Genomic DNA, 17255 nt, shown 5'->3' with positions numbered 1-17255 from the left:
CAAGGGTGAAGCACCGAAGAAGGAGTGGGGACTCTTTATTTTAACAAGCCAACCCAGGGCACAAGCACAAGACAGTGGAAACCTGTGTGGACCCTATGACACCCCCCCTAGATAGTTAGTTATTCCCCAGTTTGTAGTTGTGCATTTGATTTTTTCCTTCCTAAGCATTGTACTTTGCACTGGTCTGTGTTGAATTTTATCTTGTTGATTCCAGACCAATTCTCCAATTTGCCAAGGTTGTTTTGAATTCTAATCCTGTCCTCCAAAGTGTTTGCCACCACTCCCAGCTTGGTGTCATCTGCACATTCTATGAACACACTCTCCATCCCATTATCCAAGTCATTAATGAAAATGTTAAATAGTACCAGACCCAGAACGGACCTGTATGGGACCCTACTAGATAAACCCTCCCAGTTTAACAGCAAACCATTGATAACTACTCTTTGAGTCCAGTCTTTCAACCAGTTGTGCACCACCTTACAGTGATTTCATCTAGACCACATTTCTCTAGCTTACTTCTGGAAATATCATGGGGAACTGTGTCAAAAGCCTTACTAAATTCAAGATATATGATGTCTACAGCTATGAATAGGTAAAGATGATGCAAGATGTTTGACATTTATTGTACTGCATCAAAAATATAATTTCCATAACAGATTGTACTGCTTTCTGTGGAATAAATAGTAATTGAATGTAGAGAGGGGCCTGTCTGGATTCAGATGTTTAGTTTGACCCATTATACAGACTCTTATCATGAAATTCAGATCCAGGTTCGGTGTGGGTTTTGAAACACCTTTTCTGCCCACAGGAGCAAATTTCTGGATTTTTTCAAATTGTGATTCCAATTGAATTGTGGCACATCAAAAGTGGTCCTAAAACCCCTGTTTGATCACTACATTACATTTTACTCAGGAAACACAAATGGACAATACACAGGTATTTTAAGGGAGCAATTTCAAAAGTGCCCAACAGGTCAATTTTACCATTGATTTTAATGGGAGCAGAAGTGGTTGCTAACAATGAAGACTTTTGAAAATTCTACCTCTATGCAGGTAGAGATGATGAGGATGCAAAGAGAGGGAGAAAGAGAACATGAGGGAAAAGATGGGAATGAAGAGAAAGAAAGAGGAGGACAAAAACTACAATGGCATAGTAAGTTAATGTATGGACACTTGACATCATGAAAGGGGATGATGGATTAGTGTGATATTATTAATACAGCCTTGGGCTGAAATTCAGCCACTGGTGGAAAGTTAGTGCATACACTACTTTCAAATTTATGTTAGCTTATACTTGCAGCCTATTAAGCATTGTGTTGATGAAGCCATAAAGGAAAACAGCACATTTCCTTTCACCCTTCTCCCCTTGCTGTTATTACAAGAAGCTAGCATAATTGACACTTTTGCCTCTGAACAGGTTCAAATTCAAACTTCTAGTGTGGAAGCCCAGGGAATCACACTACGAGATGAGGAGAAAGTTTCAAAGAGCTGGGAATGCTTGGCACTTTTGAGGATATGCACAGCACCTTTTAGGACTGGAGTCCAAGACAATCAGCTAATAAAAGGTGACTTTTTTTTTAATTAGGTGAGCAGGTTTGGAATTGGACAGATAAATGTGAGTAAGAAGGGAGGGCAGGGATAGAGGAGCATACACTGACTGGCACCAAAGTACAGAAAACCAGCTCTTGGAAGCACTTTAATAAATTTTATTTTTGTTGAAGCATCAGTGAGAGAGAGGAGGAAAAAAGAAAAATTGAAGTGTGAATTGAGCAATAAAGATGGTTAATGTAATCTTCCAGAAGAACCAAATAACTGAATATTTCATATTTTGACCTATCCATATTTTGTGACTCCTGGAGAATATCACTTTTAAGAGTTGGTTTCTTTCTATCTTTGTTGGATCAAGCTGAACTTGCCCTTGGCTCTGACTTGAACTTGGTGAGCTCTGTGTTTTTAATAAATAAACTAGAGGGTTAGATTCTGCATTGCAGAGGCAAGGTAGAGCCACACTGCAGCAACACACACTACAGTTGTAGCTCCACCATCCAGGGGATGAAACCATCGGCCTGTCCCCCTTTCAGACAGCTAGCACCCATGGGAAGAAATCGTCTAGCCTTGCTCCTCCTCATACTGTTGTTGGCCACTGCCTGGGATATAAAAAAGGTTGCTTCTCCCTCCCTAATCCTACCTCAGTGCAAAGTGGCCAGCTATAATCCAGAGCTAAGTAAGTGCTGATTTCTGAAGCTCCATTCTAAAATAATGCAAGCATGACATTTATATAGAGGAACAGAGTCAAGTGCAAATTAGATACGCAAGGGAAGATAAGCCTTTTAATAAGCATACTTGTTAGCATTCTCCTACTTTTTGTCTTTCTACTGTGAGATTTTTAGGGTGATACCAAATACCACAGACCAGAAGTAATTGATCCTTAACGTCCCCTAAATATTGAGAGGAATTGTTTTTTAATATTATAAAAACACAGGCAGACAGACAATATAAATACATCCTAAGCCACCAGTTAGTTATTTTATTTTATTTGTATAGTTTAAGCAAAAACTTCAAGAGGCTCCTTCCCAACGGGTAAGGACAATAAACAGTCCATTAAATGTTCCATTATACATAATAACCATTATGATGTGTTTTGCAGTTATGTAGCTTCTTTCGGAAAAGGGTTTCAAAGCATTTCACAAAGGTAGGTCACTGTTACTATCTAGTATCACAGAAGAGTACAATGAGGCAAGAGAATGTAAGGATCACACAGCAGGCTTGATCCAAAGCCCTTGTAAATCAATGGAAAGACTCACATTGACTTCATTTGGGCTTTGGATCAGATCCTCACTCAGTGAGAGAATGGGAATAGAAACTACAACTTTTGACTCCCAGTTCCCTGCTCCAAGCACTCCCAGATAAAATCATCTTTGGGGGAGGGGAGAAAGGCATGTTTGCCCAGTTTAGGGAAATGATTGGCTAACTGTATAAAATAATTAAGTGCCTTATAATGATTCTAAGAAGAGCTCTGCGAAAAATATTTTGCATCTAATAAATGTGTGACTAAGAACACAATAATATTCATAGTGCCATAACTCCTTCCAACAAAGACTTCAAACTCAAAACAGATCAGATGGCAAAAAGACAGAGAAAAGCAATTGGTTGTTATTACACCGCCATGGTAACCTCTCGGCACTCTTTACTATAATTCCAGATGGGAAGTGAGAGGAGCAGCATATGGAGTTATTCATATTACAGCAAAGACCTCAGTGCTTATAATAGAAGTAGACTCTTGTTGCAAGACCACAGTGATTTCTTGGTTTGCGTTAATGTTTCATAGATGAAAAGACAGTACTAAGTTTGTTGGAGAAAAGTAATCAGCATCATATAAACTGACTTTCAACACATCCCAGTTTCATGGTGTTTAAATGCAGTAGTGTTTTGCGATATTGCAAGGATTTTGCTAGAGATGAGTAATTAACTCACATGCTCTATAGCCCTCCAGAGAAGCCTATTCTTTCTTCAGTTGAGCCAGGGTGTTCTAAACTAAATATACCTGGGAAATCAATAAAGTCACTGTGACAGGGAGTGAGGCACCCAACTCCCATTGAACGCAAAAGGGAGTAAAGCATGTTGTATTAATTTAGACAGAATATATGGGCTCAAAGAGTCAAAGGTGTTAACATAATCCAGTCAATGTCCAACATAAAACAGTGCTAAACAAGGTTCAGAGTATGGTATACGGAGAACTCAGCCTGCTTAGTATCTTGGCAAACACGCCATTAAAAATCCTTTTAACCTTTTATTGTGAAGATACAGAAAAGAAAGAGGTGTAAAGTATTAATTAAGGCTTTCATTTTAACAACATCCCTTGTTTTCTCCCCCTTTAGCTGGAGAAAGTTTTTAGAAGGAAAAACCCCCTTGTGTGGCAGTCTTTTAGTCAGTACCAAAGATAGTGATAACTGTCCTTTTTGGTGAAAAAAAGAATAAGTTAGTTGAGATGTACTGGAGCTGTTGTTGCTGCTTTTGTTAAAGTCCAATCCTGTTTCCTAGAAGACAAAAGAAAAGGCAGGAGTATTCAATAAATATTTCTTTTCTGTATATGCGGAAAAACAGATGATATAGTCATATCATATAATAACTGTCGGGACTAAGCACCTTTGGCTGAGCCTGAGGACTAGCCAGCCCAGCCTCCAGGCAGATTAATGAGCTCAGTCAGGTTGTAGCAGGACCACATAATTGCCCCCCACCTGATTGGCTGAAGGGAGCCAACAGACCTAATTTTAAGATCAGTGGCAACAGTAGGTCACTAAAAGAACAGGAGTACTTGTGGCACCTTACAGACTAACACATTTATTTGAGCATAAGCTTTCGTAGGTCACTAGTTGCTCAATGCTTCTGCCCACAGCTGTGATCACTCTTGTTCCTATCCTGCTCCAGCCCTGTTCCTGACTCAATCCTATCTTGCTCCCTTCCTGGTTCCTGGCTCCTGACTCTAGCACTGACCCTCAATTCTAGTCCCTGGCTCCTGGCTTCTGGCCCCATCAGTCCAGTTATAACCACTAAGCTGGACTGTTGATGCCTGGGCTCTTGATAATAAAATTCCGTCTGTTCCAGATGTTTAACTTCAGTATCTGCTGTTTGACATTTTTAATCAATAGGTTCAAGTAACTTGCATCCAAGAGTTTAAAAGAGCTGGCTGAGGTGCTCTCTGGATTGATAATGTTGATTTTCAATACATTTTGGAACACTGGGGAAGTTCCAGAAGATTAGAAGAAAGCTAATGTTGAGCCAATGTTTTGAAAGGGTAAACGTGATGACCTGGGTAATTATAGACCTATCAATCTGACACTGATCCCAAGCAAAGATAACAAAATGGCTGATATAGGGCTTGATTCATAACTAATTAAATTAAGATATTGTAATGAATACCAATCAACAGGGGTTTATGGAAAATAGATCATGTCAAGCTAACCTGATATCTTTGTTTGATAAGATTACAAGTTTGGTTGATAAAGGTAATAGTGTTGATGTAATAGACTTGACCTTCTGTAAAGCATATCACTTGATACCACATAGCATTTTGATTTAAAAACTAGAAAGATACAAAATTAATATGTCATACGTTAAATAGATGAAAAACTGGTTAACTGATTGGTCTAAAAATGTAATTGTAAACAAGGAATCATAATCAAGTGGCTGTTTCTAGTGCCGTCCTGCATGGATCAGTTCTTGGCCCTACACTATTTAACAGTTTTTATTAATGAGCTAGAAGAAAACATAAAATCATCATGGTAAAGTTTGCAGATAATCCAGAAATTGAGGGACTAGTAAATAGTGAAGAGGACTGGTCATTAAATCAGAGTGACCTGGATCCCTTGGTAAGCAGGGCTCAAGCAAACAAATGTGTTTAAATATGGCTAACTGTACAGGTATACATTTAGGAACCAAAGAATGTAGGCCATAATTACAGAATGGGTGACTCTATCCTGGGAAGCAGTGACGAAAAAGATTTGGGGTTCATGTTGGATAATCAGCTGAACTTGAGCTCCCAGTGTGCAGGGCCGGTGCAAGGATGTTTCACACCCTAGGCAAAACTTCCACCTTGCATCCTCCCCTGTCCCCGAGCCCCGGCCCTGAGGTGCCCCAGCTCACCTCGGCCCCGCCTCCTCCCCGAGCACGCCGTCGCTGCTTCACTTCTCCCACCTCCCAGGCTTGCGGTGCCAATCTGCTTAGGCGCCCCAAGCCTGGGAGGCGGAAGAAGTGAAGCAGTCATGGCATGCTCGGGGAGGAGGCAGGAAAGGGGTGAGCTGGGGCGGGGAGTTCCCCTGTGTGCCGCCCCCCCTTACTTGCTGCAGGCGGCCCTCCCTGCACTCCTCTGTCCCAGCTCCGTCCACCTAAATGCCGGCAGTGACCAGGGTGGCCAAAGATCTGGCCACCGCGGTTGCTGATGAAGAAAATGCTGCCCCCCAAATCCTAGAGCCCTAGGTGACCACCTAGGTCGCCTAAATGGTTGCGCCAGCCCTGCCAGTGAGATGCTGTGAACAAAGGGGCTAATGTGATCCTTGGATATATAAACAGGGGAATGTCGAGTAGGAATAGAGAGGATATTTTACCTCTGTATTTGCACAGGTGAAATCATAGCTGGAATACTGTGTCCAGTTCTGCTGTCATCAATTCAAGACCTTGCTGAACTAAAGAGGGTTTAGAGCAGGGGTCGGCAACCTCTGGCACGTGGCTCGCCAGGGTAAGCACCCTGGCGGGCCAGGCCAGTTTGTTTACCTGCTGCATCTGCAGGTTCAGTCGATCGCGGATCCCACTGGCCATGGCTTCCCGCAACCCCCATTCCTGCTTACCCTGGCGAGCCACGTGCCAGAGGTTGCCAGGGTGCTTACCCTGGTGAGCCACGTGCCAAAGGTTGCCAACCCCTGGTTTAGAGAAAAGCAACAAGAATGATTAAAGGACTAGAAAAATGTGTCATAGTGATAGACTCAAGGCTTTCAATCCATTTAGTTCAATAAAAAGAAGGTTAAGGGACAATTTGATCACACTCTATAAGTACACTCCTGGGAAACAAATATTTAATAATGGGTTCTTCAATCTAGCAGAAAAATGTATCACATGATCAATGGAAGCAAGGCAAATTCAGACTGGAATCATCGACCATTTTGAGATCTGGCAAACTCACACAAGCATTGGGCTGTTTAGAGCATTACTTTTAACTACCTCATTCTGGTGAAAGGCATACAGTGGTATTGCAAAATATGCAGGCTTGGCCAGCTAAGTTATACTTTTATTAGACAGAAGGAAAAAGGAGAGAGATAAGAAAGAGTAGGAATAGCTGGGGAAAGAAAAGACACAACAGGGTGATGGGGAGACAAAGTTTCACATTCCAGGTGATATTCGAGATTTAGCTGGAGCTGATAGAGGTGGCAATGTCATTTGGTTCCCTCTCTCTGGCCTGGTCTGGTCAGGACATCTCTCAGGATTAGGATGAAAAAGATCTGGGGTCCCAGGAAATAATAAGGATGGTGGCCATGATGGTGAAGCTTGCACTGTCCCCTTCTTTCAGTCACCCGGAGTAGTGGTAGTCTCCATCCATTTGTCTGTATTTTCCCCAAAAGTCTCTCTTAAAAAAAAAAAGTCTATTTTTTTAGAGCATGCTGGGCAAAATAGTCCATCCTCTCATTATTTTGTCCACCAATAGGCCTAATTTTCTACAGACCAATTTTGTTTCATTTATTTTTGGTCTTACATTGTTCCTGTTTACCAACCATGTGATCGTAAAACAGTCATTGAATTATATCAGTAGATTTTTTTTTGTTTGGACTAATTCAGCCTCTCTCTCCCTTTTGCAAGTATTCCCATCAACATTTATTATTATAGTTATTGCAACACTTTATGAACTTTCATAATTTTTACTGTTGAACTCTCAGAATAAATTTGTTGGTCCAATTGTCACAACCGGCATCTGCCAACCTATATATTTTAATTACTGAATAGGGTATGATACTAGAATCTTAAGCTATACACATAACTGAATTGACCTCAGCTTCATTAAATGAGAGATCTTGATACTGCAGATAATGAAAGATAGTCTCTTCAATGATTATGCAGTACTTGTTTTAACACTGAACAGAGAAGATGCAGATACAGATCACGTTGCCTGTTTTCTTCCCTTCATGTTTAGGCCAGAATATGAAGAATAAGATACTCTAATGAAAATAATGGAAAGAGAAGGTGTTTTAAAATGAGAAGATTCAGTGTATTCAATGCTGAAAACAAATTACAGTGTTTAAAATGCAACATCTCTTCTCTTTGGCAGTTTTTGTTTCTCAGACAATTCAGTCTTTCTATCCAGTATAACTCCCCTGACATATGACATGCCAATAGACAAATCCAGCAAGCTTAAGCAGGTGCCATTTATGAAACTGAGCAGGATTACGTTTTACTTGTATTTTAACAAGCATACAACTATAACTGAATCATCTCAATGTCAACCTCTTAAAGATTTATTTAGATTAAACAAACCATAGGCTGTTGCTAAGGGAGATTTTATAACACTGTAATAATTATAACACTGAAGTGTTGTAACCTTTCTGATGAAGGCATTGTTGACATTTTAGCTTTCTCTCATGCTCTGAGCTTGTCAGGTTTATATAGATGGCATTTGATGTGATTTCCTTTCATATGTGTTACAGCAACACTTATCTTTATTTTCAAACAAAGAAATAAAGAAACCTGTCAAATGCTGTAGAATACCCTGGAAGCAAGAGGTACACTCAGTGTTTGTGCTAAATCAAAGCTATGGAGACTGCATTTTGGCTATATCTGCCTACAACCTTTTGCTTTAAAACAGTGATTAAAATGGAAGATGTTTTATGATAGAATTTGAAACAAGGGTTTGTTTATTTTTAATCACTTTTGTGTTGAGTGTCATTTATATTAGGCAACTGATTGTGGTATAAAACATGTAGAGCATCATCTGTGCCAATTAAAGCTAGGATCAATCTCAGTGCACTTCAGCTTTTTCTGTATTTTAACATCCCTGATGGTCATACTTCTAAAAGGAAATTGTATAGATTCTATAGCTTCAGAAGAATACTGTTAAAAAACATTTAATGTGCATTTATTAATAACGCAATGCACTTCCTGTACTATCCAGCCAAACCAGGCTTTCTCACTGCACAATGGTGTCATATTTATTGCATACTCTCAAGGGTAGGGATTTAACATTTGGATCACTAACAAGAACAGAATGTTTCCTTCTATGACTAATATAATGACTAAGTGCAGGGTTCCAAATGGAACCCAGACCTACTGGGACAGTACAGAGCAGGATATGTGGAAGATAACATCTGAAACCTTTCTTAAATCCAAGCAAAAGCAAACACAACCATCTCTACAGACTCACAGAAAATTGGTAGGGTCCTCAGATGATAAGCAAAAAACATTGCAAGTTTCTTGCTGGGCACATGGACATTAATTTTGAATAATTCTAATAACTTAGTGGCAAATTATTATATTTTAAGTTAGTCTCCTACTTACACTATGACCAGTCATGGCTGGCTCTGATTTAAAAGGACGGTAGCATGACACCTGTCAGAGGCAAAACCACCTGGTCAGACAGGTACCCTTTTTCTCGATAGAGTTAAACAACAGTGACCAAAATACCAACAACTCTCACACTACAGGCCAGCCATCAGCCATCAGATGATAGTAATGTCTGAGTAAATTGGAGCTAGAAACCCTAGAAGTAAAAGGCTCCACCTTACCAATATTCTGAGCTATCTAGCACGCCCCACCCCCAGAATTCTCTCTAACTTGTTAACATCTTTCTGGTAATGTGGTGTCCAGAGCTGAATGTGATCACACCAGACCTGTCTGTTTGTATATCTAGGTATGTTTATGATCCCCATCACCATGTAACCTGATCTGAAAGCCTCCAAAGAGGACCTGTTAACTCCCTGCTTTGTGACGTATAAGCAGCTCAAAATCATATTGGGCTTTTTTGTTACCATACCACGTTGCATTGTGATGTAGAATATACTGCCCATTATCCTTACGTTTCTTTCAGAATCACTTTTACTAGGTTGATAAGGGTGGGATTTTAAAAGTGCTCAACATTGGTCTAACTCTGCTCCTTCTGAAGTCAGTTGTAAAACTCCCTCTGACTTCAGTAAGAGCAGAATTAGGTCAATGCTGAAAAGCCTTTGAAAAGCCCACCCTAAGTCCACAGTTTTGGAGTCTGAAAACTCTACCTGTCATGCAGGCAAGGAATTTATTATTTACAGGAATTCAATGTTCTTCAATGGCTTTCACCCCAGTACAGGCAATCCCCTGCAGAATAGATGGAGTTTTGCTTCCAATATTGGATTTATGTATTAAGTTCCTACACACGCATCCTTGTGAAATGTTAATTTATTTTTTTACCCTGATAAATATAAGCCCACAAAAATATAGGCCTCATGCTGTTTTCCCACTAGGTAGACAATGGATTTTGCTATTTATGCACCAGAAAAAATCATTACTTTAATATGGGTTTTGCTTTTGTGAATTTTTTTCACAAAAATCTCCTTTTCTAACTTGAAAAACTTGACATGAAAATTCTGATAGCTTTGAAAAATATTGCCATTTCCTCCCATGGAATGTGAGATATGACCCTTTATTCCATCACTACCTTGGGATTGTGTAATGGTAAGAAACAACAGGAAAAAGTGCAATGGGGGATTTTCTTTACACTGGCCTTATTAAATACTGTATATTTGTTCAAAGGGGAAAAACACACATGCTTCAGTTGAAGGAAAGTATTTTTGTATATGTAAGGGAAATAAGCCAGTCAGGCACACTACATTTGCAGATTTCAGAGTAGCAGCCGTGTTAGTCTGTATCCGCAAAAAAAACAGGAGTACTTGTGGCACCTTAAAGACTAACAAATTTATTTTAGCATGAGCTTTCGTGAGCTGCAGCTCACTTCTTCGGATGTTCCATTCTATGCATCCGAAGAAGTGAGCTGCAGCTCACGAAAGCTCATGCTAAAATAAATTTGTTAGTCTTTAAGGTGCCACAAGTACTCCTGTTTTTTTTACATTTGCAGAGTTGCCAATGTCAGTGAGACTTTAAATTATACTATCAACAACATACTCTAAGTGCTGCTGGTGTCCAGGCACAGCAGTAGTTTGATACTAGACCTTTTCAGTTAATGAATCTCTATGCATTGTTCACTCAGGATGGATCCTGCCCTTCTTTTGGACTTGCACGCTCTTCAGTCAGCACTAGAGGAGTTTGCTTCTTATGTGACAAATGCTCTAACCCCTGTTGATGAATATAAGGCACAGTGCTATTGCCTCTGTGTTTCTGTATGCTGCTTGGCAGACTGATCCCTTGAACCTTTATTCAGACACTTCACTGGGACTACTCACACAGGGAGTGGTTGAAAGATCAAATGTTGTCCAGTCTGCACTAATGATTCAGCTGAGCCCTGCTACTGGAAAGCAAGCATCATGCCAGCATAGCATAGCATAGGATGTACGAAAATGTACTACATCCCTGTTATAAGTGGAAGATGTTATTTGCATTGATACAATAACAACTGAAAATAACTTCTATGGTATTGCAAATAGAGCTCTTCAGAAAGAAGTCATCGCCACTCTACTTAGGGACTGACAGTTTTTTCCCTATTCAAAGTAGTTTACAAACTACTTTGAATTTCCCCTGTTGTTTATCATTTTGGAGACAATGTGCTATGTTGCATGATCCATTGTGCCAGAAATTAAATAGCATATAGAGATCATAGATAAATGGCTTGTAGCATATATGATTAGGTTAAAAACATCAGAGTTTATGGTGTAACAGGGAGCTCATGGATCATTCATGAGATGCTATATATACTGTAGATTAGAGAATCTGAAAATGGTCTCTATATAAAAAAGAGCAACCAGATATTCTGATATATAATCCAGATCACTTTAGGGGGAAAGGAAGCAGATCTTCCTCTAGGAATCCTTTTAAGCCCCGATGGAATTCATCCCCATCCCTCCACCCTAAGAATACTACTGAGTTCCTCACAGAACACAGAAAAATGTCCTACTATTTTAATAGATCATTTGCAAACATTGACTGAATTTAGGATTTTAATCCATATTTAGGTATCTAAATAAGTGACCTGATTTTCAAAAATGCTGAATATCCAGCAGCTTCCATGCCACTTATTTAGTTGCCTAAATATAGATGCAATCCTAAATTTAATTACCTTGTTTGAAAATATTAGCCAGCCTTCATCTATAGCTTGAACTAAATAGGAATCAAACAATTTGGCAGTTTCAAAATACTTCATAACTTAAAAATAAAAAATTGTGAAGACCCTTCCTGCTTTGGTTTGAAAGAAACCATGCTTTCCACCAAGTAAAATACCATGAGAAATGTTGTATTCTTGTTATATTTCCAAACCACTCAACATCAAAGAACTTGAAATATCATGCACAAGCTTATTCTCATGAGTTTTCAAACCTCATCTTAGGTTTTTTTTGTTTTTTAAATTTTTTAGAGCTGGGTAAATTTGGAAAACTCATCTTGAACTGATTTACAGTTCTCTGTCAAGATTTGGGTCAGGTCTTACTTCATCAGACCTGATTTACAATACTGACACGTTGTTACATACCCTGCAGCTCTGATACACCATTATGTGTCTTGCTGCCTTTGCCTCCCAAAGCTTTTCAAAGGAAATCCCTCTTTTGAAAATGGAGAAACTTCTACTTATCCATTTTGGCATGTATCTGACAACATGGTCTCTCTTAATTAATATGGAACTGCTATGCACAACATAATATATGGATATATTGCATTTTTCAGTCTTTTGCATGAGCCTTTAGCAAGACTAAACAAGGATAGGTAAATGGATAGGATGAACATCACAATCATTCCCAACTCATAACTTCAGAAATCCCAAGCCAGTCCCAATAATGCCAAACTTAGAGATCAGGGGGTAGCCGTGTTAGTCTGTATCCACAAAAACAACAAGGAGTCCAGTGGCACCTTAAAGACTAACAGATTTATTTGGGTATAAGCTTTAGTGGGTAAAAAGCCCACTTCTTCAGATGCATGGAGTGAAAATTACAGATGCAGGGCACCAGGAAAGAAGAAGAAAACATGCTACATGCATGCCTAGCTGCAAGGGGGTGCATGTAGTGAGTTAATCCCATTCACCTTCATCTTATTGGATGTGTTACAGTTTTATTCACTATCTTAGCTCACCTGACATGACCAAACTGAATAGTGAATGAAGATGCATAATAAAGCATCATCAGGGTATTGATTTGGGGACTTAAAAAAATGGACTAAGTCAAAATAGGATATTTGAAATTGCCTTTGGTTATAGAACTGTAGATTATGGCTTGTTAATGTTTTCCTGTGCAAATAAAATTTCTTCCTTCCCCACTTTTTTTTTCCTCAAAAAGAAAAATAAATTCTATTCTCCTTTTCTCCCATCTCTATTGCTTGACACACCTTATTAAGAAGTCGTGGGTGAGGATAGAAATGACCACATTTTAAACTTCTAAAATTAAAATTATTCAGGAATAATGCAGTACTTTTAAAATAAATATTTACACTTCATATCCTTGTTTTATCCTGGAATCACTTTTCTATGCTATTGAAACCAGCTGTTCCTCTAGTTAGTATACTGGATGATTATTTTCTTTTTGAAACTGTGAATGTGTCAAACTGTTTCATTAAAACACAAAGAAGGGACACTCTAATCTAGAAATAATATGTTGTGAACTATATTAAGTGGCAGCTCGCTTTAATGACAGAATATTTTCACTATGTCTATATGACATTTCATATTATGACGTGATATTATGCACTACTACTACTATGGACATATCATGAAATAATGAAATAATATACATGAAAGTAAAACTTCAAAAAATATTTTGAAACAAAATTGAGAATTTTTTCTAAAACAATATATTTGGAAATGAGAAACTTAATTAAAATATAATCCACAGGAAAATTTCATTGAAATCAATAAAATTTTCAGCAAAACAAACAAACAAAACAGCAAACCAACAACAACAACCTTGTTTTCACCTAAGGACATTTTTAATGGAAAACTATTTCTACGAATATTTTCTGACTAGCTCTATTGAGCATAGAAATTTCTTCTTACTGATTATTCACCTTCAGTTACTTATATGCATCTGACTGATATTTATAACAGTTTATGATAAAGTGTCAAATTTATATGGAACATGTAATGCACAGGATTATTGACTCTTTTTTATTCTATGGATTGTCAACATGGGGATTGATCTTTCAATCCAATATGGTTGTGGATTGAATGCAAAAGCAGAACTATCAGGTTAAAATTATCCTCACGTGTTTAGCACAGCTGGCTACTTTAGTGATGGAATCAGCACAACTGCATAAAGATGACTTCCTGCTTAATCTGGGCCATAAATTTAAAGTTAAATGACAATTGTGAGAATTTCTCAAAGAATTATGAGAATTTGACTACGTCTCCCCAAGTTTCCTTGATGGTCCAAAAAGACCTTTTGAAATCTCCCATATGCCACTGCTTCAGTGAATTGTGAGGTGAACTGTGAAATAAGTACCCTGAAGTCAGTGAAACTTCTGTAGCATAGAACAGCACAAATATGAACATGGGGCAAAACTCTACCCCATATAGCATGGGACATGTGGCCACCCTGCACCAATGGAACTAGTCAGTGCAATCCCATCTATTCAGTTATTAATTGTTCAGTTTTCTAGAGAAACAAATATTTTCTAGAGATACAGCCTTTTAAACAGGTCTCATAGAACTCATAGAGTCCAGAAAGGTAGCCTGTTGATGGTTTGTGTTCATAAGATTGGAGGCTAATTTTTATATCAAACCCCTGTATATAGGCAGGAGTGGATGGGGAAGCATTGGGGGGGGGGGGGAATAGAAGGCAAAAGGTAAAAAAAACAAACTGGTTTCCAAAGAGATTGAACACTATTTTGTTTGGCTTTCAGACATGGCAATTTAGCAACAGGAAATGTCAGCTCATTAAAGCCATCACATGGCATTGTATAATGATAGTAGTCATTCCCCTTGGCGGGGCTCCAGTGATCACACTGAGTGGGGAAGTGGTATGATTTGATATGAATGTCTCGATTTCATTTTTAAGACAGGACAGTTTAGTAGGCTAGTTGATTTGGCAGGCTGTTAACAGAATTAATTTGATTGCCTTGGCAGTGGTAAGAAGATGAATGAAGGAAACCTCTTGCCTGACAGTATTTAATACCAAATTATTATTATATACTGTTTAACTGGTGCTGGATGAAGGATGTGCGGGGACTTGCAGCAACCTTACCAAAAATAGTAAGTGCCAATTGGGAAACATGTATGCACAAGAAAAGAGACTAGCTTTCCAGTTAAAGCCAGACAGGGCTTCACCCCATAGCCCTGTTACTTTTCATGTTTACAGGCTGCTTCATTTATTATTATTATTATTATTATTATTATTTTTCCCCCATGCTACAATAGTGAAAGTCCTGTTCTGTATTATCTATCCCTGAAGTATCTTACTCTGATTTGTCTGCTGCTGACTGAAACCATTTCCACTAGTGGATGGATACCTCAGCTGTGTTATTGTTGTTGAACAACTTGGCACTCAAGTTACTCTTTTCCTGAAAATAACATGGGAGAGGAAATGGCATGGCACTGATCATGGAACCCTGCATTTTACATACATAGAGACAGTGTTCTAGTGTGAAATGGAAGAAAAAGACATTGAGCAAATGATTCATTTGAATAAATAGCTGGATGTGCAGGAAAAAGTTGTGTGTCTAGGGAATTTTAACTGTTAATTAGGAACCATCAGTGACACTATTCTCTTTACTCCATGATTACTAATAGTGAAATAGATTGGGCCCTTTTCTTCCAAAGGTCTGAAAGTGCTTAAGACTTTCTGGGGAGATGATGATAACCTCTTCAGATTTCAAGCTGAAACTCACAAATTTGGACTTACATCCAAAATCAACAAAAAATGCCTGTCTCAGAATTGGCACATGAAGTCTGGGTCCGAACAGATTTTCTACTAAATTTGAAGGAAATAACACTGGGTTCCAGATTTTATGACGCGAACATCATTTTTTTTAAACATAAGAGTCCAGAAAGGTAGCCTGTTTCTTCTGCTACTTAGTAGCAAAAATATAGGAAATAGAGGGAGAGAACTTAGTTTGCTGGAGTCATTTTATCAAAGTCTAGTGCACAGGACCAAAATTTAGCTGATTAAACTCTACCATTTAAAATGTTAATAACTTTTAAAAGTTAATATCAGAATGGCTCATCAGCTCCAACCAGATGACTCCTGGAGAGCTAAGGCTTTAATTTTCTTCCATGCAGTGATGGATCTCAAAATATTTGTCATGCTAGGGAGTTTCTAAGGCACTCCATGGGTGTAAGCACTTACCCTAGCATACAAGGCTCTAATATCTTGTTGTACTAACAGGTCACCAAGTGTGGCATTGACTAAAGTGCTTACATGCTGATCTGGGGAGGTCACTGCAGAATAGCCCCATACCTCTGGACCTGTCTAACTTGACATGCTTTATACATCCAGCTGTGGAAAGAGTTTCTTGGAAATTCCTAGGCCCAGCCAGGCAAGCTTTACATAAAATCAGAGGGTAAAGCCCCTATGCCAAGTGTTCAAGAGTTCCCTGGCCCAGCCTGGCTTGCTTTACCTTACCTCCTTGAAGGCAGGCACCAGAGGTTCATAGACCTATTCTGCCTTAACATTAGAAGGGGTAATCATGTACTTCTTTCATTAGAAGCTGAAGGATACAAGATGTTAATTCATGTGTGTGTGTGTGTACGTGTGTATCCCAGGTTGCACAATTTACTCTTCAGCATACTGTTTTGATTGCAATTACACTTAAAAATTAACAGAACAGAGTCATATTTTCATGGAAAAGAAACTAAAGGGAAAAATCTAATTTCTCCACTAGTCATGAAGTGTGCTAGTCACTAGTGCTTATAGAGACTCACCTGTGTAAGGAAATAAACTATGACCTGATACCGAATGCACAATGACAAAATGAAAGGAAAGGATAACAGTTCCAGCAGCTGTAGTGAAAAGGGGCGAGATCCGAGAGGTATGAAAGGGATGCCAGTTGCTGCTAGTGAGCAATCTGGATGACTGTTCAAAAAGGGAACTGGAGCTTGTCCTGAAACAACAACTTGAAAGGGTGAAGAGATGGCCATCATGGTCAATGGATTTAGTTTGGGTTGTTTGGGTGGAGAGTAGAGAAGAGAGGAGGGTATCCGTAAAACTTCTGTATCTTCACAGGAACTTCAGTGAATTGGGAGGTAAAATGAGTTCAGATTCTAATTAGTAAAAGCATCACAAAAGGGGATTCAAGCATTAAGAGGAAGAAATGGAAAAAGCAAGCTCTAATAACCTTCAGATCATCTACTCTTTCTGCTGTTTAACGATGTCAGCGCTTAACACAATGAAAATAGCTGTGCAGTAATTACCCACAGTTAATAATATAGCTGTTCACTTTTGAGCTTGAAGCCTCAAGATCTTTGACTAAAACATCACTGGATTTTGTAGATTCTTGGGCAAAATTCAAAGCCATTCATTAAATTCCATGTACACATTTTTTTCTTTTGCTGGATTTCTCAGGATCTTTCACCTCTGGGGTAGATTGAGTAGCAAGTTTTTAAGTCTTTAAGGATACACTTTGAAAAGCACACTTGATTAGAGAATGAGTTGAGTATGT

The 17255-nt window shown here is 38.7% G+C and overlaps 1 long non-coding RNA gene across 4 annotated transcripts in view; it reads left to right on the top strand.

The window, feature by feature from the left end:
- Nucleotides 1-8785: 8785 nt before the first annotated feature.
- The window catches only part of LOC120405760, a 192608-nt gene continuing 184138 nt past the window's right edge, over nucleotides 8786-17255 (top strand). For all 4 annotated transcript variants that reach the window (XR_005598834.1, XR_005598833.1, XR_005598832.1 and 1 more), the window contains exons 1-2: nucleotides 8786-8910; nucleotides 14725-14850. This is a non-coding gene — a long non-coding RNA (uncharacterized LOC120405760). The remainder of the gene's footprint in view (nucleotides 8911-14724; nucleotides 14851-17255) is intronic.

Source organism: Mauremys reevesii, linkage group 5, assembly GCF_016161935.1.
Source record: "Mauremys reevesii isolate NIE-2019 linkage group 5, ASM1616193v1, whole genome shotgun sequence".
Lineage (NCBI taxonomy): Eukaryota > Metazoa > Chordata > Testudines > Geoemydidae > Mauremys > Mauremys reevesii.
This window is presented reverse-complemented; position numbering and strand designations above follow the sequence as displayed.